Source organism: Hakea prostrata, chromosome 9 (genome assembly GCF_041222555.1).
Source record: "Hakea prostrata isolate BN-2017 chromosome 9, UWA_Hpros_2, whole genome shotgun sequence".
NCBI lineage: Eukaryota > Viridiplantae > Streptophyta > Magnoliopsida > Proteales > Proteaceae > Hakea > Hakea prostrata.
Genome location: NC_142608.1, coordinates 30,459,454 through 30,484,905, shown reverse-complemented (window position 1 = coordinate 30,484,905; position 25,452 = coordinate 30,459,454). Strand labels below are relative to the sequence as shown.

Below are 25,452 nucleotides of genomic sequence, written 5' to 3'. Positions count from 1 at the left end.
ACCCGACCGATTCCCATATCAGTCGGGAATTTTATCTTCAGGTGTTTTGTCGAAACAATAGCACCTATCTTGGATAAAGATGGTCGCCCTAGAATCATATTATAGGCTGGTAGTTCTCGAACTACCAAAAAATTGATTCGGACAGTTTTTTCCTTAGGAAAACTTCCAATGGATAAATCCAACCGAACCGATCCTTCCGCCACCGCAGATGACCCCGCAAAGCCATATAGGTGTGTTGATGAAGGTTTCATCAAATCTTGATCCACCTTTAATTTTTGATACACTTCGTAAGAAATTAGGTCAGCTGCAGACCCTGTATCAATCAATACTCTATGCACTTCCCGCCGTGCAATCTCTACCTTGATGACTATAGCATCATCATGAGGTAAACAAACATCTCTCTCGTCTTCTTCGCTAAAGGTGATAGAATCTTCACCATTCAGCTTCTTCCGCTTCTCGCGCCTCTCCGGCTCCAACAAATTTGGATTTGGTTTTTAAACTCCGGAATGATTCGAGGCTCTGGACCCCGAAGATGGTAAGGATCGGTGACCGAGTAGCAGCTTCAATCACCTCCTTGCCTTTTTTGGACTTCGGGCCTCCCTTGATCGTTCCGAACCGACCGAACGATTCCTTTTAGGGGCAGCCGCACGTGGCCCGCGTGGGCTCCTCCCTTCTCCTCGCTAACAAAACTGGACAGATGTCCCCGAGATATCAATCTCTCAATATCCGCCTTCGATGACGACAATCATTAGTGTAATGACCATAGTCCTTGTGGAATCGGCAATACTTTTCCCGATCCTGCTCGCTCTCCGGGTTTCAAAAGAATTTTAGGCGGCCACTTCAAAATATTTTTTCTTTTGAGGATATTCGGAATATCGGCCCGAGGAGCATTCAATGGAGTGTACTCACTTCTGCCGGGGGATCTTTGACGCCAAGGTTGGGATCTTCCAACCCGATCACGAACATTCTTCTTTGGCTTCGCGCTTCGCTCAGGAGCCTTTTGTTCCTTATTGGAGACTTTATTATCTCCTTGGCGCGCATCTAGAATCTCCATGACTTCAGCCTCGCTTCGGCATCTCTCGTACCAATTCAGCATAAGTCGTGGGTATATCATGTAGTAATAACTCTAGGAGTTTCCGATTTGTGAGTCCCGTGAATAGAGCGGTTCGGCCACCTGTTCATCCAAGTTTTCTATCTCCATCGTCACTTTGTTGAATCTTTTCGAAACTCTCCGATCGATTCGTTCTTTCCCCGTTTGACGGGAAACAAGGTTTCTTCCGTTTTCTTGACTCGTATCCCGCTCTAGAATCGCCCTATGAATTGGCGTGCCAATTCGTCAAAGTTTACGATCCTTCCCGAGGGAAGGTTAGAAAACCACTTTTGTGCCGCTCCCAGCTTAGAGATGATCCGAAAACCCCGCATAAAATTTCATCGAATTACCCGAAACTGCCATGGTCTCGTTGGTAATAGCCAATGTGAGCTGTTGGATCTCCGGAGCCATCGAATGTTGAGAAGGTAGGCAAACGGAAGTTATGGGGAAACCGATATCCCGCGATTGGCTCAAAGAAAAGGAGTTTTCCGAATGATTGAGTAAATATCCTCAGTTATTCTTCCCTTAGCCAATTGCCCTAACTTCTCATTGATGTTGGCCAATTCTTAACCAATCTGGGTCGGGTGATCTTCAGCAATACGATCACGACCCCGATTAACACGATCATCACGTGCTACTCGATCATCATGAACAACCCGTCCTTCACGAACGTTTCTCTCGTCACGAATCGCTCGATCATCACGAACGGTTCTTCACGATAAGGGTGAGTGAGTTCTTACCCTAGAATCCAACCTTGTATTTGAATCGGTTGTACTCTCTTGCGGTCTATCAAACCGATCGCCTCGCCTTGGTTGATCATCAATCCTCCGAAGTCCTCGATCTCCACGAAAATTCTGATCAACATTCCGGTCTTCAGCCATTCTTTGGTCACGTGGCAATGCACGTCTCCCCAAATCGTGTTGATCAGGTTCTTGTGGTAAAACCACTCGTCTGGTGAGCAAGCGGAGTGCTTGGCTCACCTCCAAGAGTTGAATCTTTACCTTATCCAATTGATCTTGGATTGTATCAGGAGGATTACGTCCTCCTTGGCCCTTATCCACTTCGATAGGATTTTGGCTTTCCGGGGAGTATCTGGATTATTCACCCCGGTATCCGAACACCGGAATTGCGTTGTGCAGCGGCTGCTGCGGCTGCTGATCTAGTCACCATGGCTTTTTCAAGTCTTTCCCACAGACGGCACCAAATGATGCGTCCAAAATCTGCTCAACCCTTGGATCTCCACATAGTGTCCTGCAAAACAAAAGCGTCAGATGTGGCCCGACCGACCGCGGGGTCGGGAGTCCACCTCCGAAGGCTAAGTCGGTTGATGAACTTAATCACAAACGACTTTGTAGAAGCACAGAGCTAATGAATGAAGAAACGGGAAAGGTGATCTAGATAGCAGGGCGCTGATAGTTGAGGTCTATCAGTATGTATCTGAACCTGAGTCTCAGATAGTATTCTCCTTGATCAATTGATCCGTCCCTCACCTTGTATAATAGTGAGGTTTATATAGAGTGTACCTTCGAATCTCCTTCGTTGGATGCACTCGAGCCTTCTTCGGGTAGTCGTTGGATCTTATCAATAAGATCCGTTGAGCGATAGACTTCTACTAGTTTGGGCTAGTAGAGGACTCCTGAGATAACCGTTAGGTTATGCGATAGTTATCCCTTTGATGATGATTATCTGCAGCCGTCAGTTTGAGTCTGCTGTCATCAGGGTGATTACCCTAATCCATAAGTAAGATTAGGGCACGCTTGCAGCAGAATAATCTTTCTTCTTCAGCAAGCCGTCTTCTGGATCCGGTTCGTTCAGGAGCGATTCGGTTTTCTCCTTCTCGACCGGGGTCAAGGGTCGGACAAGGTATGAATCCGATATGATCATAAACTCTCCATATCAGCTAGGCATCTCAAAAAGTTTTATCCTTGAGGATGATTTTAATTTTGTTCGTGATGTAATCATTTTCAACTCAATCAATGCAATTTTTGGTTTTCAACAAACTATCTTTTGATTGGGGGGCATCATACACCACATTCAAGAACAAGATCCAACTATAAGGCATCGGATGAAAATTCGTGTGGGTCCTTCAACACTTCAGCGCTTATGGAAAATTTTTTGAACTTTCTTAAGTCGGGGCATCGGATGAAAATCCGAGTGAGTTCCTTTTGCAAGGCGTCGGTTTGAAACCCGAGTGAGTTCCTTCGAGACTTATTGAATTTTTGAATTATCCTTAAGTATAAGGCATCGGTTTAAAACCCGAGTGAGTTCCTTCTCAGACTTATTGTATTTCTCCGAAAATCCTTAAGTATAAGGCATCGGTTTAAAACCCGAGTGAGTTCCTTCTCAGACTTATTGTATTTCTCCGGAAATCCTTAAGTATAAGGCATCGGTTTAAAACCCGAGTGAGTTCCTTCTCAGACTTATTGTATTTCTCCGGAAATCCTTAAGTAAAGGCATTGTTTCAGATAAAGTAATTTCTTATTTCTTCAGAAGATCCAAAGAGGCCAGTATCAAAACAATTACAAGAGCTGGATACAATCTCTGATCAAAGAAGAAAGTCATTACAGGTGACTGTTAACAAATCATACAAGATCGACGCGACTTTGCTAGAACAAACATATGAGTCAACCATTGGTGGGGAGTCAAGGAAAAGAAGAGAAGAAATGAGGATTACAAAAATATTTCGATATTCAGAAAATCCTCCGCAATTTCATACTCTTTGTCCAGACTTGTCCAGGAGAAGAATGGTCCTCGACCAAACTCGCATTCGGTACAAGCTCGTCATAATTGACTTCTTCCAGCGGAGAATAAACAGGAGAATCTTCCAGGATATTGCATAATATCCGGATCGGAAGGTGGAGGATCAATCTTATCCTTGGTCCAATCGGGAGGAGGAATACCCGTGTCGGTAAATACTTCAGGATGGCAAACAGCACCTTTGTAGGGAGTCGTATCAAAATGAGGATCTTTCCTTAATATTGATTCACATACTTCGTTCTCACCATCCCGGTACGCCCGCAAGTTATAAGCATTCAGCATATCAACAAAAGGCTTACCGTGTAAATACTTGAAGACGCAGCTCTGCGAACATCGGTTGGAAGGGATTCGGGCAAAGGAACGACAACTTGCCTTTCCGGGTAATGTTTCAGATTTTTTAGCTCCCGACTTTCCAACTGTTCGCTCCAGTCGTTGGATCTTCTCCCTGGCATCATCCAAGTCCTACCGAAGACGACCAATCATCGAATTCTTTTCTCCTGCCACCTCCCAAGCTAGCTTCCGAAGGCGAGCAATCTCAACATCTTTAGCTTCGAGAGATTTCCCGAAGCCTAGAAACTTCATTGCTCAACCTATCGAGTCTAGTAACTGCTTCTTCCACTTGGTTGTGGAAGTTACCAAGAAAGACTCCCGCAAACAACTTTCGAGTTAGCGAGGAGCGAGAAAAGTAATTTTTCAAAATCGAGAGGATAATGAAGAAAGACTTACATCACCAAGTGACTTCGTAAAGACTTCATCCGGAAGTTTGGAAAGAACTGCGCTCTCGTAAGTCATTCGAGCAGCGGTACACCATTCCAACGCTCTGTCAAACTCGTTTGACACTAATTCAGGCGAAGGATGAGAAGGATGAACTACATCAAGCAAAGGCTGAGCTTCATCACTTGTCACCCGATGGCGCTCCCTTGTGGCAAAATCCTCCAACTCAGAAGGAGAGGAGGAGGATGCCAAACAAGCACTGGAGTTAGAAATAGGAGCAGCACTTGCTGGGACCACACCTTCATCGGACGTCAACATAGTTGCCTCGGATGCCCGAAGAGTCTTCTTCGGGGGTGCACCAACAAGCTCACCAGGCAGGAGTGCCGGCAGCACCATCGGCAATGGAGTGATCAAGATCTTCCCGGGAAAGACGAGAGATCACTTCGGGCAAAGGAGGCGTAGGGACGGCATCAACGTAAGGTGCGGGAATCGACTTGAAGATTCACCGCCAGCGATCGCCTTACACTTGGAGGATTCACTAGCTGAAACCACCACACCGGCCCCAACCACCACCGACGCAACCCTTTTCTTGCAAGATTTTGCTCGATAAAGTTCGGGTTGATCTTGGGAGCCACTATGCAAAACAACAAAAAAAAACCAGCCGTATCGATCTGAGAAATAAACGACAAGAACAATGGGGAAACCCTAGTTTTCTAAAGCTTCCGACAGACCAACAAACTAAACCCCAAGTATAACTACTGTGCGGTTTACTTCGGGGGAAGTGGGGAAAGAGATGAGAAATAAAAAAACTCACTTGTTCGAAATGGATAGAGCTGTCGTTGGAGTACGAGGAATACGGAAGCGGCCGAAGGACGAAAGGTTGCTTTGGCACTTTAGCAAATCTATCTTGCGAAGTCGGGATAGATGGAGAGTACCCACGAAGGCTTTAAATAGCCTAAGGTATAAGACGACGGTTGAAGGCTAAGGACAACCGACGACCCAGATCGAAACGATGCTTCGAAATCCGCAAAAAGCAAGATCAACGGTCGAAGGGATGCCCCATGGAAACATGTGGAAGCGAGCACCTGATGCGAGAGAAACCTCCAATCGTCGCACCGCCATTAAAATAATGGATGTATTTCCGATTCATTGGAAACAAGTGAATGGTATACAAAAGCGAAAACGTTTGAACTTCGCAGAAGGGAAACGTGCGGACTTTGCAATAAATGAAGTAGTGGGGAAGATTAACGCATCTTCCCGAAATGCATCTTCACATCATTTCTATAAGATCATTATTCGGCGAGGAATGAAAAGTTAAGTGATAACTTTTATCATTAATACTTTGATATTCAAGGCAAGACTTCGGCAGGAGACGGGGAAATTTTGAGGCCAACATGAATAAATAAATGTCTATTCATTAAATTGAGGGTACATCTTTACAAAAGAACAACTCCCTAAGCCTTTTCTTCATTGTTGCCCGAGGGACCCCGGGTCGGGAGGACTTTTCTCAGGACCATGAGAAGAGCCTTCCTCAAGAGTGGCATCGGCTGAATCCTCTACAAGCAACAACTTGAGACTCGGCTTGTGATTTCTCCTCCGGAAGTGCCGGCTCGTCATCTAGATATGCCTCATATTGAGGGTCAGCTGGAAAAGGATCATCTTCTCCTTGGGCCCGGTCTGGGAAGATCCATACCAACTTTCCCGAAGACCTCCGGGTGGCATACCTCACGAAAAGGAGCAAGTGTCGAAGTCGGGGATCGTTCCAAGGATCTGCTCCCAAACGTCGTTCCGCCCCATGCGATAAGCCCGAATGTTGTAGAAACCTAGCAATTCGGAGAAAGGTACGCTGTTCGGGTATTTCCGAATGCACTCCTTCCGAAGGTCTGGCTTTATATGCTCAAGCTTGCTAGGGATTGCCAACTTCAGATGTTCTTCGAGCTCCCTACTTTTGATTTCAAGGCTGTCACCAAACAATGTGGCAGCTGCCTTTTGCTTCCTGGCCTCGCGCTCGGCAGCAGAGACACGAATTTTCGAAGCTTCAAGAGCTTCCTTGTGGGAGATCACTTCTTCCTCATGCTTTTTCTGCAGCTCCACGGTAGGCTGTAGTCACTGGTCTATTTCGGAATTGGCCTTGGCCAATTTCTCTTCACAAGTTTGCAGCAAGGAGCTGGTGCGACCAACCCGGCTCAATGCTTCCATGTGTTGATAAAAGCTCAACACAACATTCCTAGGAAGATGGAAGATATCAGAAGAAGTCATAAGAAATTATGAAAACATAAGTAAGCAAGAAGACCGGTACCTTGTAGATTGACTAACAAGGGAGGTGTAATCCGGGGCTTCAAACTCCTAGCGATCGAAGGAGCAAGACCGAGGGAGCTCCACTCGTGAGCTTTCTTAGGATCTCGAGTGACCTGTCGGTCATCTTCGGGGTCCACTGGGGATGAAGACCTCCTCACCATCCGTCGAAGCTTTGGATTTTTTGTTGGAGGGAGCATCAATTGTGTCATGCCTCCTCTTGGTTCGGACGGAGGAAGAGACGTTAGCCCTCTCCACCATTGGTTTCTTTCCTTTACCCGAAGCATCAGCTACGGCCCTGATATTCCCGATACCCCCTGTAAGAGGGGTCGGGAGAGGGAAGAGAAGCCTCTTGATCTGCAGTCAAGACCCTGGGCGATCGTTGTTCGGCTGTCACAACAGCCGTAGCGGCCTTTACCCGCAGGCTTTCAGGGTTCGTTCTGGGAGGCACTGCAAAGAAGAAGGACAAGAATCAGAATTCAAGACATATCACTTCAGTCAAATCAAAGGATGATGGTTAGAAGCTCACAATGAGCCAAGCCCCAAGATCTTGAAGGATGGAGTTATACTCCACTTCATATCCATGTATCTCTTGATACCACGGAATGGATTTGATCTTCCTGATGGCCGCCTCGTCTTCTTTGGATAAGGGAAGGCCCCGGTTACTTTTGGACGAAGAAGTAAACCTCCTCCAGGTGGTCGGGAAGTTAAGATCTGATGGAGGCGCTCGACGAAAAAGTATCGTTCGCGCCATCTTTTGTGATTAGAAGGGCAAGTTCCTTTGACAAGGATGCTGCCCCTCCAATCAAGTTCAGCCTTATTGCGTTTGGAAAGAAAGACCCATCCGGGAGGATGGGAGATAGAAAGAACATGAAAATGTACAAAAAGAGAAAGAGATGGTGTAATGCCAAGCTCAAAACACAAACCCAAGAAGCCGACGATGAGACGCCAGCTATTGGGGAGGAGCATTCCGGGACAAATGTTCCAGTGATTCAAAACTGCGGAGAATAAAGGATTAAAAAAGGGAAAGCGAACCCCGCTTTCCGGTGCATCTATGTACGAGAGAAAATTCACCCGAAAGGGATGAATCAACCCTCTCATCGGGGCGGGCAGCCCTAACCTGATAAGAGGAAGGAAGGTCAAAATCTTGGACAGTTGAAAGAAGGGTTTCTCCATTATAAATGGAAGGAACAGAGCCAGGCCCACCATTGGACCCGGAGGTTTGAGGCTGCCTAGAAGACTCGACAATCTTGGAAGATCCAGACTCGAGAAGGACAGGAGAAGTTTCGGTTTTTCTTTCAAAACCTTTTTGAGAAACTTCAGCGAACTCCTGGCGAGGGACGGTTAGGGTTTTGTTATCACTATCCGACTGTTCGGGAGCAAGAGAAGCAAAAGCATCATCGCTATCACCAACATGGGATACTAAAGAAGCCCTATCGTCCGCCATTACTCGTTTCGATAAACTACAAAAAGAAAAGACCAAGAAACTTACTGATTCGGTGAGACGGAAGCTTTAGAGCGGGAAGGCGCGAAGGCATAACAATAAAGGTTCAAATTCCGAAAGGAAGATTGAAACCTACGAAGACAACGAACCGCTTTTAAAACTCCCGCACAAGTGTTCGGGAATCTGAACGATCGAGATTGATTCAAAATCAACGATCAAGATTGAAAGACGTTTTGAAAGTTTGAACTCACGAATCCGAAATAGGCGTTCGGAAACCGTCGCTTGGATGACGTGAGCCACGACGATCAATCGCAACGAAGATACGTGGCCTTACACTCACAACTCTCGAGGAAAAGTGACCACCGCATTAAATGTGATATGACATTTAATGAAGCACGCAGAGATCATCATCGACGACGAACCCAGTTAAAAACCAAGCCCTCGGGATCGACCGAACGCTTGGTCTGGGGGGCTCGTGATATGGAGAGTTTATGATCAGACCGGGTTCATACCTGGTCCGACCCTCGACCCCGGTCGAGACAGAGAAAACCGAATCGCTCCCGAGCGAACCGGATCCGAAAGATGGCTTGCTGAAGAAGAAAGCTTATTCGGCTGCAAGCGTGCCCTAATCTTACTTATGGATTAGGGTAATCACCCTGATGACAGCAGACTCAAACTGAAGGCTGCGGATAATCATCATCAAAGGGATAACTATCGCATAACCTAACGGTTATCTCAGGAGTCCTCTACTAGCCCAAACTAGTAGAAGTCTATCGCTCAACGGATCTCATTGATAAGATCCAACGACTACCCGAAGAAGGCTCGAGTGCATCCAAAGAAGGAGATTTGAAGGTACACTCTATATAAACCTCACTACCTTACAAGGTGAGGGACGGATCAATTGATCAAAAAGAATACTATCTGAGACTCAGGTTCAGATACATACCGATAGATCCAAACTATCAGTGTCCTGCTATCTATATCACCTTTCCCGTTTCTTCATTCATTAGCTCTGTGCTTCTAGCAGAGCCGTTTGTGATTAAGTTCATCAACTGACTTAGCCTTCGGAGGTGGACTCCCGACCCCAGTGGTCGGGCCACATCTGACGCTTTCGTTTTGCAGGACATCACGTGGAGATCCAAGGGCTGAGCAGATTTTGGACGCATCAGGTGTCTTCTCGACAACTTATGGTACGATATGTCTCCACTTTGGATCAGTTAGCTGACTTACTCACCAAAGGGCTTCCACGCTCTCATTTTCTTCAGCTTCTTGACAAGCTCACGGTTCTCGACCCGTTACGCTTGAGGGGGTGTGTTAAGGAGTTGCTGACTCAGCAAAACAATAGTTTACAGTCAGCAAACAACTAACTATAGTTTACATTAGTCTTTGCAAATCTCTATAAATACCTGTACTCTACTGCTTATCAAATACATAAAAATACTTAGTCTAACAATTATTCTGTGAATAATTAATCTATTCGTAATTTCTATTCTCTGGTTGGTTTTGGTTTCCTCTACCTTGCCATTCAATACTCTGCAATTGATGGAATTCTCTGTATTCCTAACACCAACCTCTGTATTCTTTGTTTATGTTTGCTTAATTTTCCTCTGAAGTGCAACTTAGATGGCTCCGTCACCAGGAACCATTGTTGCCAATGGGGTATCTACTTGCAGCACTAAATTTAGTCTGGCCAAAGAAATCTATGGGAGGAATTGTTTGCTTCCTTCAACTGGGTTGTCCTCGTTGGCCAAGGGATCCAAATTGATCTTGGTAAAAGCGTCTTTGAATCAAAGACAGGTTGAAGGGAGAAGAGGTATTCTAAAAGTTTTGCTAGGAAATGCGGGACTTTTACCTGCTTTGTTGGGTACTGGGAATGCTTATGCTGATGACCAAAGTGTATCATCTTCATGGATGTCTTACTCAATGTTTTTAGAGTATTTGGATAAAGATAGGGTGATGAAAGTAGATGTTTATGAGAATGGTACCATTGCCATTGTCGAAGCCATTTCGCCTGAGTTGGGAAACCGTTTGCAGCGATTGCGGGTGCGGCTTCTCCGGACTCGACCAGGAGCTCCTTCAGAAATTCGACAGAAGAATATTGATTTTGCGAGCACACGGTGCTCGGGAAGATTCTGGTTCTCTTTTGTTTAACTTGATTGGAAATTTGGCATTCCCTCTTATACTTATTGGGGGTTTGTTCCTTCTGTCAAGGCATTCATCTGGAGGAATGGGCGGGCCTGGAGGTCCTGGTGGCTTCCCTTTTGCCTTTGGGCAATCCAAAGCCAAGTTCCAAATGGAATCGAACATTGGTGTCACATTCGATGATGTTGCTGGGGTAGATGAAGCAAAACAGGATTTTATGGAAGTTGTGGAGTTCCGGAAGAAACCAGAGAGATTCACAGCAATTGGTGCACTTATTCCTAAAGGTGTTCTTTTAATTGGTGTTGGAATTTATAAATATAATTAATAAATTAAATGCCCAAGGGCAAATTTGGAAACTCACTATTAGGGCGGTTACAAAATAGGGTTATATATTTTGGTAACCACCGCATAAGTGAGTGTGTTTACATTACTTAAGTTTTCCCAAAAAAGGAGGCGGCTCCCATCTCTCTCTCCCTCTCTCCAAGAAATGCAGGAAGGGAAACCTAGTGGAGGTTTCCTTCCTTTGCCTTAGATCATTCTTCCATCTTCTTTCCACATGGCATTTGGGTTGTGGAATACTTCCCTTTCCTTGTAATTGTGGAATCATCCCAGTAGAGATTTGATGGTGGAACGAGAACGTGGATCTAGACTTACTTCCGCTGCGAATACTTCACAAAAGGGGAAGTGAATCCAGGTAAAGAATCTTTCCCTTTATCAATTAATTGAATTGAACTAATTGGAGTATTACCAACATTGACATCAGAGCCATTGGTTCCCACGGTTCTTTGTTCCTCTCCATTGTTTAATTTCATTGTATGGATCCAATGGGAGGATCAGGGGTTTATGGAAACCACGGAGAATCAGGGTTTAATAGGAAACCCATGGAAGAATTGATAGGGTTTTTGGAAACCCTTATGTTTTGGAGAATTCAGGGTTTAATATGAAACGCATGGGAGAATTGATAGGATTTTTTGGAAACCCTTATGTTTTGGGTTCGGATCCGAATGGGAGGATCCTTGAGAATTTCCCTTGTAAATTTTTGCATGAATTGATTATCCATGATAATTGATTTTGTTTAAAATTTATTGTTGGATTTTTTTTTGTGTTTTTGGATGATTTTTTTTTTTGTGAAAAAACGTGTTTTTACCGTTTCTTGAAAAAAAATTTCGTTCATGAAAAAATAAAAAATAAAATTGTTTTTTTTCTCATTGTGGACCAGATGGACAGTACACAGTGGCCGTGTGTTTCTATTTACTGGACATCAATGGCTCACAATCTATGTGATGTTTGAGCATTGAAGGCCTAATGGGGCCTAGTGGGAGCTAATGAGGTAGAAGTGTTCTGTGTGAACCACCTCATAGCATTAACATGATTGCATGTTTTATTTTAATAAAATTGTTTTTTATTTATGGGTCTATCAATCATGTTTCTTGCACAGAATGAATTTAGTGTATAAGTCAATATGGGTTTGCATGAGAATTTGATTGAATGTTTGTTAGCATCTCTTTTGGTTTAAATGCTTATCCCGTACATTGACTATGCTAGTATGATTTATTATTGCATGAGTTGTGTTTTATGCTAGATTAATTGAACTCATTCTTGTATGTAATATCTCTAGAATAAATGGCTGCTACCAAGAGCATTGTTGCTAACTTCGCGAAAGGAGATAAACTGAATGAGAGGTATTATGACCTTTGGCACCGAAAGGTGCAGTACCTCCTAGAAGAATAGAACATGCTGGAAACTGTAAACTAGACCATGTCCCCACCTGAGGAAGGTACCACTGCACAGTATAGCAGGAACCTTGAGCTTTACAATGCCTGGAAGAGGAAAGACTAGGTAGCTAGGATTAGTATCCTAAGCTCCATGAGGGATGACCTGATGCTTCGGTTAGAGAAGCATAGGACTGCAAAGTCTTTGTGGGAGGCTGTGAAGTTCCAGTATGGAGGGACTTCCACCACAAGAGGCCGCCAGCTCAGACTCACATTTGATGGTTATAAGATGCGTCAGGGTCACACCATGAGGCAGCATATAACCATCATGTCCAACATGATTAGTGAGTTGAGCACATGTCGGCGCCAAAAGACTGATGAGGAGAGAGTCTCTGCAGTCATCAGGTCATTGCCTAAATCTTGGGAGCATATGAAGATCTTCTTGACTCATGTTGATGAGGCCAAGACATTTGATCAAGCTGCCAAGCACCTTGAGCTAGAGGAGGATCGGATGTTGGCTGATGTCCCTCACACTGAAGTAGTTGCTGATGAAGCAAGCACTAGTAAGGGTGCAGGCTTCAAGTGCAAGAAGGAGATAGCTCAACCTCAGTGGTCTAGGCAAAGTAACAGAGGTAGGAGCAGAAACAAGAGTGGTTCATGAGACATGGTTTTAGAGTTGTATTTGAAAACAATTCTTTGGTTTTGTATATAGGTGATACAGTTTATGGTTATGGTTTTCTTAAGAATGGTTTCATTGTATTGGATACAATTGATTATTCATTTAATTCTAGTAGTGCTTTTGTTTGCCAAAATACTATGTGTATTGATTCTAATTTGTGGCATGCTAGACTAGGACATATTGGCTTAGATAGGATGAACAGGTTGGCAAGAGAAGGTCTCTTAGGCCAACGTTCACTATCTGATTTGCCAACCTGTGAGTCATGTCTAGAAAACCATTTAAAAAGGCAACTAGAAAACCATTTAAAAAGGCTTTGAGAGCCTCTCTTCCTTTAGAACTTATCCATTCAGATGTATGTGGACCCATGAATGTGCATACTAGAAAAGAACAGGCTTATTTCATCACATTCATAGATGACTATACACGATATGGTCACATTTATCTAATTTCTCATAAGTCAAAAGCTCTAGAATGTTGTAAGAAATTCATGAGCTTAGTTGAGAATCAGTTAGATAAAATGATTAAAACTCTTATAACGGATAGAGGTAGAGAGTATCTCTCCGATATGTTCAAAGGGTTGTGTGATGAAAAGGGGATATCTAGACAACTTACTATTCCAGGGACTCCACAACAAAATGGGGTTGCTGAGAGGAGGAATAGAACCTTGCTAGACATGGTGAGATCCATGATGGCGCAGGCAAATCTACCCATCCCTTATTGGGGAGATGCTTTGCTGGATGCGGCCTATATCCTTAACAGAGTTCCAACCAAATCAGTTCCTTCCACACGATATGAGTTGTGGACCGGAAGGAAGCCAGATTTGAGTTACTTGTGCGCATGGGGATGTGTAGCATATGTTCACTCTACTTCTCACCAGTATGGAAAGCTTGGACCCAGAGGAAGAAAGTGTATCTTTGTGAGATACCTTGAACCCTCAAAGGGCAATGTTTTCATTGGACTAGATGAGAGTGAGAGGAGAACGGAACTTGAGTCTAGGGATGCAACATTCTTGGAGAATGATTTTCCATCTCTTTCAGGAGTTAACAAAGAATCATCGGAATTCTTTGAAATACAAGATAGTGGTCTTGACACTCCAGGGATTCAGATTCTGGATAATGAACCTGGGGTTCATCCAGAAGATCCTAGTGGGAGTGGGAGTGCAGATGTGATAGCTACCTTAGAGGATGAGCAATCTGACATGCACTTGCGCCATAGTGGGCGCGGGCAAGTTCCTCGTTGACGTTTCGACATAGAGGATGAAGCCTACATGATAACTCCTGAAGTGATCGACTATGAGATGACTTCAGTCGATGAGCATGAACCGAAGAGTGTGAAGGAAGCTCTTGCGGGGTCAAGCTCAAAGGAATGGTTGAAAGCAATAGAGGAAGAGTTGGAGTCGATGAAAGTTAATCATGTCTGGGACTTGGTTGACTTGCCGCCGGGCCGAAAAGCAATTGGCAACAAGTGGGTTCTCAAAATCAAGAGAAAGGCGAATGCATCTATTTAGAGATTCAAGGCTCGTTTAGTGGCTAAGGGCTACACCCAACGAGAGGGCGTTGATTATGAGGAAACTTTTCCCCCGTGGTTAGGTTTGCCTTAATCCGCCTCATACTAGCCATTGTTGCTCATTTGAACTTGGAGCTTTATCAGATGGATGTAAGAACTACTTTTCTCAATGGAGAACTTGAGGAAGAGATCTATATGAATCAACCTCAAGGCTTTGAAGCTAATGGACTTGAGCGCAAATTGTGCAAGCATGGGTTTTCCATGCTTGAGGAAGACCATTGTGTTTACACTAAGAGATCTGATGGTAATTATGTCATTCTGACACTGTATGTAGATGACATACTTATGGCTAGCAATAGCAAGGAGCTATTGGAAACCATTAAGAAATGGTTGTCCTCCATATTTGATATGAAGGACATGGGTGAAGTAAGTTATGTGCTTGGTGTCAAGATTGTCAGAAATAGGCAAAAGAGATTACTAGGTTTATCTCATGAGACCTATATTGACAAAGTCTTGACGAGATACCAGATGCACACACTGCAAACCAATTGATACTCCAGTGGAGAAGGGTTTGCATTTGAGCCTTGATATGGGTCCTAAGACTCTAGAGGAGAAAACCAAGATGGAAAGAGTTCCATATTCCAGTGTAGTAGGTAGCCTTATGTACGCTATAATGTGTACTAGACCGGTATTTGTTATGCAGTGGGTTTGGTTAGTCGATACCAATCAAACCTAAGCATAGAGCACTGGAAAGTAGTCAAGAAGATATGGTAATATCTCTGAGGAACGAGTAACTACATGTTGTGTTACCAAGGATCGGATTTGCGCTTAGTTGGCTATAGCGATGCCAACTGGGCTGGAGACATTGATGAGTGCAAATCAACCTCTGGATATGCTTTCTTGCTGTATGTCGGGGCCATTTTGTGGTGTAGCAAGAAGCAGGCTTGTATAAACCTCTCTACCATGGAAGCAGAGTATGTGGCATGCTCAGTTGCGATTCAAGAGGCTGTTTGGTTGAGGAGATTCCTTCGACATACTGGGATTGTGTTGACATCCAAAGAGGTTGCCCTTGTCTACTATGATAGTATGGCAGCTTTTAGCTATGTCAAGGACCCCAAGTATCATGGGAAGACCAAATATATACAGTTGAGATATCACTTTGTTAGAGACATTACATCAAGGAAGAAAGTTGTACTTAAGCACATATCTACTAGTCAGATGATAGCTGACCCTCTAACCAAACCTATAGCCAATGATGTTTTTATTTCTCATGAAAAATCCTTGGGCTTGCGTAGATTGTGACTTACTTTTGTACTGAGACTTTCTTATTAATGAGTAATATGAGTTCATTCCAGCATTTCATTTATTCACTTTCGGTGTGATTGTGTTTTTCTAGCATAAAACAAGATATGTCAATAGGCAAGAGAATGGCTCACTCACACAAGCATTCGCCTCTGGCACCTTGGAGGCGAGCAGAGATGAGACGGATTGTGAATGACTTTGTGTAGGTCAGTTCATAATCATAATGTCGCCTTGATTTGGAATCAAGATGAGTTTTTCTATTGTGAAGAGAATCGACATGAATGTTCCCACTATTCATGTTGCCTATAGGAGCCAGGTGCGAGTACTTTATGTGGCGCTAGGGTGGTGACAATAAAGAAACTCGGGTTTGGCGCAAGAGGTTGCAACTAGACTAAGACCTGTATGGTGTTGAGATGGACATACGTTCTATTTTGTATAGAATGCTCCACCATAGCACGTATATCATACTATGTGTGCTTAGCGATCATTGGAAATGAGAGGATGGATCCCTACTCCTCTCATTGTGTGAGTCCTAGACCTTATGGTCCATTAGTGTTCTTAGTGACTTTCGACGACATCATAAAACGAAGGGTTGATGTGCCTACTTTGGGGTGTTACCTATGGTCATGATAGATTCGACCTAAAGGGGCACTACCGGGAAAGGAGTCAATCCTAAGTGTAGTGATGGTCTGGGGCGAAAGGAAAGGTTTGATTCAACTGCACCCCAAAAGTGTTTGCTGGCGCCGACTGTATATGTTATAGTAGTGAACAATTTTAAGGACAAGAAGGTGATCTCTCAAAGGGATCGAGATACCTTCAGTTTAGTGAGTATGAATAAACCTAGGACACTGTGTTATACTAATGCTTATTTGATATTTTCTTTGAGTGATGTGCCATTTTGGCCTTCTGGGAAGGTTTCTAGTTTGGGGCTCACCCGTGCAGGTATATCACCAGTCGCACAACCCATTTTGCCAGTATGACTTGTGGATATTAGTGTCTGGGACACAGGTGGTCTATGTGTCTGGGATACATAGCAAAGAGATCAATATATATGTATATCTGGGATATACATGTGTGTCTGGGACACAAGAGGTCTATGTGTCTGGGATACATAGTAGAGAGATTGAATATGTATATTTGGGATATACATGTGTGTCTGGGACACAAGAGGTCTATGTATCTGGGATACATAGCAGAGAGATTGAATGTGTATATCTGAGATATACATGTGTGTCTGTGACACATTGAAAGATTAACACTTGCCCTTGTGCAAGTGCAAGTGGGAGCTGTTGGTGCCCAAGGGCAAATTTGGAAACTCACTATTAAGGCGGTTACAAAATAGGGTTATATATTTTGATAACCACCGCATAAGTGAGTGTGTTTACATTACTTAAGTTTTCCCAGAAAAGGAGGCGGCTCCCATCTCTCTCTCCCTCTCTCCAAGAAACGCAGGAAGGGAATCCTAGTGGAGGTTTCCTTCTTTTGCCTTAGATCATTCTTCCATCTTCTTTCCACACGGTATTTGGGTTGTGGAAATACATCCCTTTCCTTGTGATTGTGGAATCATCCCGGTAGAAATTTGGTGGTGGAACGAGAACGTGGATCCAGACTTACTTCTGTTGCGAATACTTCACAAAAGGGACAGCGAATCCAGGTAAAGAATCTTTCCCTTTATCAATTAATTGAATTGAACTAATTGGAGTATTACCAACAATTGGTCCTCCAGGAACTATAAAGACTTTTCTTGCCAAAGCTATTGCTGGTGAGGCAGGTGTCCCATTTTTCTCTATTTCGGGTTCTGAATTCGTTGAGATGTTTGTTGGTGTTGGTGCTTCCCGTGTTCGTGATCTCTTCAAAAAGGAAAAGGAGAATGCTCCTTGCATTGTGTTTGTGGATGAAATTGATGCAGTTGGTCGGCAAAGAGGAACTGGAATTGGAGGAGGTAATGATGAAAGGGAGCAGACCCTCAATCAGCTTTTGACTGAAATGGATGGTTTTGAGTGCAACACTAGTATCATTGTGATTGCAGCAACCAACCGTGCTGATATCCTTGACTCTGCCTTACTGAGGCCTGGGCGCTTTGATAGACAGGTAGGTAGCCAGCATGTTTATTTCCCCTGTCCGTCAATGCATTGTTGGAGCTGCTTTTAACTTCTGGGAAACATTGGATATCTGCTTTCTTCTCCATATCAGGTGTCTGTTGATGTTCCAGATGTTTGTGGACGAACTGAAATCTTAAAGGTTCATGCGAGCAATAAGAAGTTTGACGAGGATGTTTCCCTCGAGGTGATAGCCATGAGAACACCTAGTTTTAGTGGAGCAGATCTTGTAAACCTCTTAAATAAGGCTGCTATATTGGCTGGTCGTCGTGGAAAGACTGCGGTATCATCCAAGGAGATTGATGACTATAGGATTGTGGCTGGAATGGAGGGAACAGTAAAGACAGATGGGAAGTGTCACATCCACCCAGCCGGTACCCTATCTGGCATACCCGAGTGTGTGATCCACAGTCCACAAGATCCAGTAGTTAGAGAAATCAACCTCCCACATTCACAACAATATAATCAAGAACAAGACTAAATCAATGTTAACAATATTATTCAGTGAATCAAGGTAGAGTAACGAGATATTCATCAGAGTGCGGAAAAGATACCAATAGATATATAATTCAAAAGTAGAGTGAGGCGGAATCTCACTCCACGAGTACAGCGGAATGTAGTTCGAAAATCAAATGGAATTACAACTGATTCTAAAGACAAGAAAGAAAGATGTAATCTAAACTAGAGTCTTTTCTACTTTATAAAGGATGTCCTCATAGACATAGACTTCATCGATGATGCTCAAACGCTCCCACTCCACAGTAGGGCTAATCCTGGTAACCAAAGAGACCACTCGAGGGATCCTCACAATAATCTTCGTAGTCGCCAGCACTTTGCGTATGGTACGCTTCTTCATCTTGCGCTTCATAGCCATCAAAACCTGTAGAATATTCTAACAAAGGATATTGTACAAAAAGGAGTGAGTTTCAAAGAAACTCAGCAAGGCAAGTTATTCCATAATAGCATAAATAACATAGTTATACAACAAAGCATAAGATGATATGATATGAGGCAACAATGCATGTATGAGTCTAACTCTATGTATGCTGGTCTCTATAGGCAGACATGCTTTAAGTCATAGCACCATACTTCTTTGGGTAGGTCTCATCACACAACGCTGGTTGGTAGTGGGTCCTTCATCCATCTTGGACAATCCATGGTTAGGGGTTAAGTCACCTCTCTCTCACATCACCGTTTGGTCTAAGTATTGGCGCATGTCAAGGTAAAGCTTAGCCCAATGCAAGTCTTCTACTTAGTCATATCAACTCAGATCCAGATACGTCCATTCCTCCCCTCTCGGGATCATTTCCAGTATCCTTCACACTAGAGTCAGCGTATCCCACTCTCTCAAATACGGACTCATCAACCCTATAAAATACGGACTCAAATAGGTCATCCAAATATAGTAAACGGGAATCTCTCATGTCCTCTCATGGGTTGGTTACCGGTCTTGAATGCCCATGAGCCCAAGTCTATCCATATGCAACTCTACCCACAAATGGTCCCCGCAATGTGATTCATATCCCCTCACAGATATAACTCACCGGTCTTGAGCACCCATGAATCCCCATTGCTACCACGGGTCGTTCGGTCTCAGTACCCTTCCGATTCGGGTCTGATATAACAGGGGTATAACCTAGCCAAACACTGCTAGACAAGTCCTAGGTATGAAAACCAATAATCCGGGAAAGCGTCAAAGGGCAACATTAGAAATATCCCATACTACTCCCAATGAGGTCCAAGGACAGAAATGTCAGAAGGACATTCCCCAATCCCAAATCATACCTAAGCAATCACAATCATAATTCAGTCATATCATCCACGACAAATATCACATCATATGAAAGAGTATAATAAGACAAGATTAAATAAATAAGAAAACATACATGAGTAAGTATTCATACATAATCAAGTACATAAAGTAAGTAAGGAAATAAGATCCTAATGTACTTGCAGCATTCATATCAAAATAAAAACTAACATAACAGTAGCAAATCTAAGTAGTTCCCAAATTAGAAACTAAATCTATGCAAATCTATGTTAATATGGTAACAACTTTCCTTACCTTAAATAGATCCGAGAATATTCCAGACGAACAAGAGGATGAATCCAAAGTTAGCAAATAATCCCTAAAATAGCATCACACAATCATTAGGAAGTAGTCCTAAAAGAATAAGCATGATTCGAATCAAATCGGACGAAGAAAACAGATTCTGCTGTTGCGGGTTGATTGGCTGGGTATCATTGGCCAGTCGACCCAGGCAATCTGCCCAAGGGCAAATCCGAAAATAAAAAGGGAATCTTGATTCGAAACCTATGCTACACAAACCGGAATGCGACGAAACTTGGAGGGATTGTCTAACACAGTAGTCTAAGCCTAGAAAGTATAATTTAGACATCAAACCACCATTAAAACATTACTTCCTAGTTTAGAACCATAGTTTCTATTTTGGTAAAAATCATAGTTTTCATTGGAAACATGCTATGAATGAAAGAGATGATTAGATCTCATTCTAGTACAAGAACACAGTAGATCAAAGGTATGAATAATCATAGAGAAGCATCTATAATGCTAGAATGAATCAAAATAGGAAATATTATCATAGTTTAAGAAGAAATCATAAGAATCATGTTAAGAATGAATGAGATGATCATAGTACAAGAGAATGAAAAGAGATTGTAAAGATATGACTACAAGGTTGCAGCATCTTCATCATAATCTCAGTTCAGAGATGAGAGTGATCATAGAAAGAATAAATCATTAACATAAAAGATAGATTACTAACCTTTAATTGAAGAACAAGAGAGAGAGTTTGCAAGATTGCAAGATTAGGTCTTCTTCTTCACTCTTGGAGGCTTGGAGATGGTTTCCCTTCGTTCTCTAGGTGTTATGGAGGCTAGGGATACTAAAATCACGAAGTCATGGGGTATATATAGCAAGATTCTCAAAACAGAAGATTCTGTTCGAGTTCAGCAACTCTGGGTGGATTGGTTGGGTAGCATTGAGCACTCGACCCAAGCACTCGACCCAGGCTGACAGCAAAGCCAAAAATAGGGATTTGAGGGTCTTCCACTACTCAGAATCAAACAAAACTTTAAACACATATTCTATAACATACCTAGCATGGAAAAATGGCTTTAAATCATATCCCACCAAGCTCTAAGGTCATCAACTAATCTTCTCTTCATCAAGGTGCAGTCTCTTCTCTATATCCAACACTGACTTCAAGTATGGGGCATCATCTTCAATCTCCATAGGTTCGGAGTCGAACACTATATCATCTACCAATATGGCCCATAGTTGACTTTCACTTCTACTTCGGGTCTTCGGACCTACAATCAAAGAGTATCCGGGTTAAGGTTATGGCCAGGTTTCACATTTCCCCCTCCTTAAAAGAAATTTCGTCCTCGAAATTGAAAGTATACCTGAACTTCCAAAAAGATGAGGAAACTTCTCCTTCATAGCTTCTTCTTTTTCCCAAAACGCTTCTTCAGGGGTAAGGTTCTTCCACTAAATCTTCACCAAAGGGATAGTTCGATTCCTTAACTGCTTGTCCTTTTTATCCAAGATTTTAACCGGTTCTTCCTTATAAGATAAATCAGCACAAAGTCCTTCAGGTTCTTGCTGTAGTATGTGTAAAACCCAGCTCTAACCTTGACCCGGAAACCTTGTTATTTGTAGGTCCAGTGACCCGAAGTAAAGGAAGAAGTCAGCTTTGGGCCATCCCAGTGGAGGACTTGGTGTCTATCTTTGAATCCATGAGAGTTGATGATGAGGTTCTATTTATGGAAACTGAATCTTGATGAAGATCGGATTAGTTGATGGACTTGGAGTGCTCTCTATCATGGTTTGAAGGCATTTCTACCTATTAGGTAAGTCACTTGGTGTGTGTGCAAAACCCCTTTAGGATTGGATTTGATCTGGGTCTTCAATTCCCTGTTTAGGAGTTGCTGAACTGATTGGTCGACTAGACCAGTCGACCAATCCACTCGACCAATGGGTGCTATCTTTGGCAATTAGGTCTTGCTTGCTCTATTTAAGTCCAATCTCGAGTCTACTTCGTATTTTCTGCCTCCAAACTCTTTGGAACGAACCAAAGACCTCTGCAAGTCATCTCCCTTGCATCCTTGGTGTTTTCTTGACGGATCTTCCAAAACTCTTCCTTTGCATCAAAGGTATGTCTACACTCTCTTCTTCTCCTCCATCTCTGTTTTTCTTTCCTTTTTGAGTTGAGACAGTAGAGGAGATGTTGCATTCTCTGTTGCAAACATCTCTGGACTTGTCTCTCATGATCTTCCTAAGGATTAATGGCTAATGCAATGATCTTAACCATGATCATTGCAAGCTTTTGAAGGAATCATGATCAAATCATGATCTTGTCTTTGTTTATCTTTTGATTTGAATTCTGATCTCCTTAGATCTACTATATTGATCATGTTAGTAGTCAATTGCTGTGTTTTCTTTTCATGATCCATGATCTATCAATCTCTAGTGGTTTCTCTTCTACCATACCATGTTTTCTTCATGAATCATGATAGTTACATATATGGTAGGTTTTGTTTCCTTATTTAGGTTTATGCTCTTAGGTCTATTTTCTTGAAGATCTAAGTATGCCTTTCATGATACCTTTACCTGAATCAACGATTCATTCTCCTATTGTTCTTGTCTTTGATTTCTATCTTGAATTCTTCAAAAACCATGATTGATCTAATTATGGTAACTTTTTGTTTCCTAATTTGTATCTTGATGACTAGATTTGATTAGTGTTTTGAGATCCCCTATATGTTAGGATACTACTAATGTAGTTTACCCCTTGTTTAGTACCCTTTTGAACCACCAAATTCGGATTTTATATCTTAAAACTCTGTTTTTTTTAGGCTACTATCTGCATTGGTCGACTGATTGGTCGACTGAGGCAGTAGACCAATCCAATCGACCAATGAGTACAGCAACTCCAGAATTGGTCTGTTTTGGATGTTTTGGTATCTTTTCTGTTAGGGATCTTTCCTAATATGTTGTATACACTTGTTTAGGACCTTCTTCTCAAGTTTGTCAAGATCTTACTTGATTTCTTAGGATTCCTTTGCAAGTTATAAAAGGTAAGGATGGTTACTTCTTTAACAACATAAATTGCATATCTTAGTTTCTATATATGAATCTTGTTAATTTATTTCTTTAAATAGATTCTTATAATGTTATACTATTGTGGTACTGTCTTGATATCAGTAGCATTACTTATTTATATTGAATTGACTCATGTATGATTTACTTACCAGTTATATACAAATTGATTGTAATTATTGATTTCTCTCCATATATGAAGTTACCATATATGTGATGTTATGAATTGATGCTTGTGTATGCTTAAGTATGGTTTGGAAAGGAGAGGTGTCCTTTTGACACTTCTGTCCTTGGACTACTACGGGAATATTATGGGATGTTTCCGGAGATGCCCTCTGGACACCTTCCTAAACTGTTGGATGACATATTTAGGACTGTCTAGTAGTGTTTGGCTAGGATGTCCCGTTATGTCAGACCCTAATCGGAGGGGTATTGAGACCGAACGACCCGTGGTAGCAATGGGGATTCATGGGCGCTCAAGACCGGTAACCAACCCGTGAGAGGACAGGAATCACATTGTGGGGGCCATTTATTGGTAGGGTTGCATATGGATAGACTTGGGCTCACGGGCGCTCAAGACCGGTAACCAACCCGTGAGGGGACGTGAGAGCTTCCGGTTTACCATATGTGGATAACCAGTAGGGTTGATGAGTCCGTAGTCAGGGACTATGAGGACTCTAGTGTGAAGGATACCGGAAAGGATCGTCAGGGACGAGGAATGGACGTATCTGGATCTGACTTGATGTAACTAAGTAGAAGACTTGCATTTGGCTAGGCTTTACCCTGACATGCGCCGGTACTTAGACCAATGGTGATGTGAGAGAGTGGTGACCAATACCCCCAGCCATGGAATGTCCCGAGGGATGCCGGACCCATTACCAACTGATGATGCTCTATTGAGACCTTCCTAAAGAAGTACGGTGCTATGACTTAAAGCATGTCTGCCAATAGAGACCAGCATATGTAGAGTTAGATTCATACATTCATTGTTTGTCTCATACCATATTGCATTTATGTTTGCTTTGAAATCCTGCCATTTATGTTATTATGGATTTAACTGCCTTACTGAGTTTCTTTGAAACTCATTCCTTTATTATACAATGTTTGTTAGACTATTCTACAGGTTCTGAATATCATGACGGCCCGTATGAAGAAGCGCAAGGAGAAGAGGCATATCTCCAGGAAGGTGATTGCGGTTACAACAATTACACTGAAGATCCCGCGAGTGGTTATGCTCCGTACAATGCTTAGTCCGACCATAGAGTGGAAGCGCCCTTGTGTCGTGTATGAGATTTATACCTATAGGGATATTGTCTATAAGATTGAGAACAATTTAGTTACCTATTGTACCTGCTATTGGGATTAGATTCTATCTTGCTTATTCTCTTTTAGAACTACTTTTCCGCTGGTTGTAGAGTGGGATTTCGCCTCACTTTATTTATCTGATTTAGACACTCTGATTATATCTAGTACTCTGATTTATAAATGATTCATCATTTCCTTATTTGGATCTATGGTTTATCTTCCGCACTTTTATTATTATTGTTCATGATTATGTTATTGTTTATGTGGGAGGTTGATTACTCGATACCTGATCTTTGGGCTGTGGATCACACTCTCGGGTACGCCAGATAGGGTACCAGCTGGGAGGATGTGACAGTATGTGATCTGGGTTCTCAACATACTTCCGAAGCATTGAAACATGAAATACGTTATGAGTCTCAGCGAGTGATGGAGGTAAAGCCAAACGATAAGCAACTGATCCAATTCTTTCAAGAATCTCATAAGGTCCAATATAACGAGGACTAAGCTTTCCTTTCACATTAAACCTCATTACACCCTTCATAGGCGATACCTTTAGAAAAATGTTCTCACCAACTTGAAATTCCAAATATGACCTTCTTCTATCAGCATAAGATTTTTGTCTTGACTGAGCAGTCTTAATCCTTTCTCTTATCATATCTACCATCGCACTGGTAGCTTCAATCATTTCTGGTCCTAACACTTTCCTTTCTCCAGTTTCGGTCCAATACAGAGGTGTTCTACAAGTGTTTCCATATAAAGCTTTAAAATGAGCCATGCCTATTGTAGACTGATAACTATTATTATAAGCAAACTCAACCAAAGCTAAATGTTCATCCCAATTACCACTCATATCAACAACACACGATCTAAACATATCTTCCAAAATCTGAATTGTCCACTCAGACTGTCCATCAGACTGAGGGTGGTGAGCAATACTCAAATTCAACTGGGTTCCCAAAGCTTTCTGCAAACTATTCCAAAATCTTTAAGTAAATCTAGGGTCACGATCAGACACAATACTCACAGGCAATCCATGCAGACGAACAACATTGTCCACATAAAGCCTAGCTAACTTATCCATAGTGTGAGTGATCTTCATAGGAATAAAATGGGCTGATTTGGTCAATCTATCAACAATTACCCACACAGTATCATTACCTTTACTTGTTCGGGGCAAACTAGTCACGATGTCCATAGTAATGTTCTCCCATTTCCAACCAGGCAAGGGTAAGGGCTGCAATAATCCAAACGGAGGTTGTCGAACAGCTTTAACACATTGACAAGT

At 42.6% G+C, this 25,452-nt stretch overlaps 1 pseudogene; it reads left to right on the top strand.

Moving 5' to 3' along the window:
* The first annotated feature begins 9,777 nt into the window (after nucleotides 1-9,777).
* Nucleotides 9,778-25,452, top strand: part of LOC149005105 (ATP-dependent zinc metalloprotease FTSH 2, chloroplastic-like) — a 36,685-nt pseudogene continuing 21,010 nt past the window's right edge.